A 3,592-nucleotide genomic window follows, 5' to 3' on the forward strand; every position below is an offset into this window, starting at 1 on the left:
AGATACAGGGTGAGGAAGAGGCGGTACCTGAGCTGGGGTCACAGAGACATAAACACAATATCAGAAAACACCCGGCGGCGGTGATAAAAGTCCACGGAGCTGTGCTGGAGAAGTGTAAGAGGTAAAGCCATTGTCTTGGTTTACATGGGAGCTGGGTGCTGACACTTTATATTCGGGCATGAGAAGTAGGAGGGCAGTACTGAAAGGTATTCAGTGTTATGTGTACTCTGGTTACAGTAGCAGCTCACGGTTACAATAGTGAAAGGGAATAGATTGGGAGCAATCCAATAAATAATTTGTGACACCTTTCTGAGGGTATTGTGACGTTAGAACGTCGTGTGTCTAATTCATGGAAGCCTTGTGACACTTCCATCAATAGTTCCGATAGGTGTGACAGATTTGGGTAGTTCTTATTTGTACCACTTTCATAATGTCAATATGGTTAGGACAGATTCAACCGGAGCTCATTAACACCAACTCTAAATTGGGGTACAGAGAGGGACTATGTATTAAAGAGCAGTTTGCATGAGCCGCTGCCCCCTTCCCAGTCAATGGTTACTTGGATGCTGTTGGCTGTGTAGCTTCATTGTTTCCTAGGGTGCAGGCTGCCAGCATCCTAGCAACCAATGACATGTGGTTGAATATTGACAGTGGGCAGAGTCTGATGGGGATGCTGAGAGACTAGTTCCCCATCAGGCCTACCTTGTGTTTGACATAGGAATGCAGTGGGTGGACTTCATTGCTAGTAGTGTATGTGTAAGCTGCCCACTGCTTTCTCCTGACAATCGCAAGGTATGTGGACCTGATGGGGAACTAGTCACTCAGAATCACCATCAGGCTCTGCTCACCCAACAGCAAAACTCTGGCTGTTGTGCCTGCCTGTGTAACAAGTGCAGTGGCCAGGCAGCGAGCACAGTAACGCTGAGCATATGATTTGTAATAAGCTTGAAGTTCTTGAGCTGCACTGAGCATGGAGTGTCTGCTTGGGGCATGCCAGCCTCAGTGCCAGCCTACATGTGACATTCAAATGCCTGTTCCCAACATGGACATGATTCTATCACAAGCACTGACATTTGTTGTGCAGAGGCATGAGAGCATTCTACAGAATGTCTGTGACATGCTTTATGAATTCCCCGCATTGTATTTTAGTAGTTCTATGTAGTTAATACCAGTAATGATAGTATTTGGTTCTGGAATGCTCTTGTTTTTTTTTTCATTTCACCTGCCTTTTTTATATTGTTCTCCACATATTCATGCAGAGGAAGCTGTCTAACAATAGTGACAATTACAGGGGTTTGGACAAACTATATAACATGGGCACTGGCGTTTTTGATCTCTCTTTTTTCCCCAGCTGTGTAAAAAGTGTTAGCTGGAGCTGGACTTTCATTTGTCTGATTTTTTTAAAGTCAACTTAATACTAGATGTTTATATAAGACTACCATGTCCACAGTGATTGCACTCCAGAATGAGCAGCATTGTCACCCTGTTAAAGGAAGTGGTGTTAAATCTTAAAAATGCATTCAAATATCTTAACTATAAACAAAAAAATTAACTTATTTGTGTATCACTCGGCTGTAGATCCTCAAATCATCTCTGAATTGGTGATGACACTTGTCCTTCCTTCTGGAGGGTGGATACTTTGTTCCCCATGGCCCCTGTGTGTTGTAAAGTAGCCACCGCTCCAAGATAAAGTATAATTGCAATACAAGCTAATAAACTAAACATGAGATTGTAGTCCATAGTGGGAGTGATCTTGGAGCGGTATCCACTTTAAAACACGCAGAGACCATGGGTAACAAAAGTAGCCACCCTCCAGAAGGAAGGACAGTGTCAATATGAATTCAGAGATGATTTGATGGATTTGTGATGGACAAATAAGCTTAATTTGTGTTAATAGTTAAGCTACATTTTTAACATTTAAAGTGACATTAAAGGCTGATTTTATGTCCCCCCTAATGCTGCTGTACATACTTACATTGTGTGATGCCTCTGGCTGCAAATATCTTCTTCCTTCCATTTGTTTTCAACAGTCCCCTCAGTGCTGGTGCTGCTCTCTGATCCAGCGCCGACTCCTATTTCTTCCTGTGTCCCACAGAGTCTGTCCTGCGCGCGTGCTTGCAGCGTGAGTTCATTTGCTTACACTGTGTCACTCCTCCTCTCCCCCCCAGTGATTTCAAGTGCGCATGCATCAGCACACATTTCCTCCTGCATGGCCATTTGGGAAGCTGTATTCTGCAGCCAGGTGCGAGTGGCGCAGACACAGGTACATTATTGCATATTTGGCCACTTTTTTTGTTTTTTAAATGTTGGGGCATAGAGTGTGGCAAATAATGATTTGATTCCCTGCAGATTTTGTAAGTTTGTCCACTTACAAAGAAATGAAAGGTCTATTATTTTTATCATAGGTGTATTTTAAATGATAGAGACAGAATATCAACCAAAAATCCAGAAAAATGTTATAAATTGAGTTGCAGTTCAGCGAGTTAAATAAGTATTTGATCCCCAAGCAAAACATGACTTAGTACTTGGTGGAGAAACCCTTGTTGGCAAGCACAGAGGTAAGACGTTTCTTGTAGTTGGTTACCAGGTTTGCACACATCTCAGGAGGGATTTTGGTACACTCTTCTTTACAGATCTTCTATAAATCCTTAAGATTTCTTGGCTGTCGCTTGGCAACTTGAAGTTTCAGCTCCCTCCATAAATTTTCTATAGGATTAAGGTCTGGAGACAGGCTAGGCCACTCCATGTCCTTAATGTGCTTCTTCTTGAGCCACTGCTTTGTTGCCTTGGCGGTATGTTTTGGGTCATTGTCATGCTGAAAGACCCATCCATGACCCATCTTCAGTGTTCTGTCTGAGGAAAGGAGGTTCTAATCCAAGATTTTACAATACATGGCCCCGTCCATTGGCCCCTCAATGCGGCAACGGCCTGTACCTTTAGCAGAGAAACAGCCCCAAAGCATAATGTTTCCACCTCCGTGCTTGACTGTAGGGATAATGTTCTTAGGGTCATAGTCAGCATTTTGCTTCCTCCAAACACGGCAAGTCGAGTTAATGCCAAAGAGCTCAATTTTGGTCTCATCTGACCGCATCACTTTCTCCCAAGCCTTCTCTGAATCATTTAGATGTTGATTGACAAACTTCAGACGGACCTGTACATGTGCCTTCTTCAAGAGGGGGACCTTGCGGGCACTGCAGGATCTCAATCCATGGCGGTGTATTGTGTTACTAATGGTTTGTGTGGTGACTATGGTCCCAACTGCCTTGAGATCATTCACAAGCTCCTCCCGTGTAGTTCTGGGCTGATCCCTCACTTTTCTCATCATCATCCTTACCCCTTGAGGTGAAATCTTGCATGGAGACCCAGACTGAGGTTGATTTGATGGTTATTTTGTATTACTTCCATTTGCGAATAATCGCTCCAACAGTTCTTTTCCTTCTCACCAAGCTTCTTGCGGATAGTCTTGAAGCCCATTCCAGCCTTGTGCAGGTCTACAATCTTGCCCCTAATGTCCTTTGACAGCTCTTTGGTCTTTGGTCTAGCCCATAGTGGTGAGGTTTGAATGGAAGAAAGAGATTCTGTGGACAGGTGT

General features: G+C 43.7%; 1 protein-coding gene across 1 annotated transcript in view; it reads left to right on the forward strand.

Annotated features, from left to right (window-relative positions):
- The first annotated feature begins 44 nt into the window (after window positions 1-44).
- Window positions 45-3,592, forward strand: part of BAD (BCL2 associated agonist of cell death) — a 14,068-nt gene continuing 10,520 nt past the window's right edge. Inside the window, exon 1 of the mRNA XM_018565157.1 lies at window positions 45-121. The gene's annotated coding sequence lies outside the window, so the exon portion shown is untranslated. The remainder of the gene's footprint in view (window positions 122-3,592) is intronic.

This window comes from Nanorana parkeri, unplaced genomic scaffold (assembly GCF_000935625.1).
Source record: "Nanorana parkeri isolate BGI_ZX_2015 unplaced genomic scaffold, ASM93562v1 scaffold25, whole genome shotgun sequence".
NCBI classification, from domain to species: Eukaryota; Metazoa; Chordata; class Amphibia; order Anura; family Dicroglossidae; genus Nanorana; species Nanorana parkeri.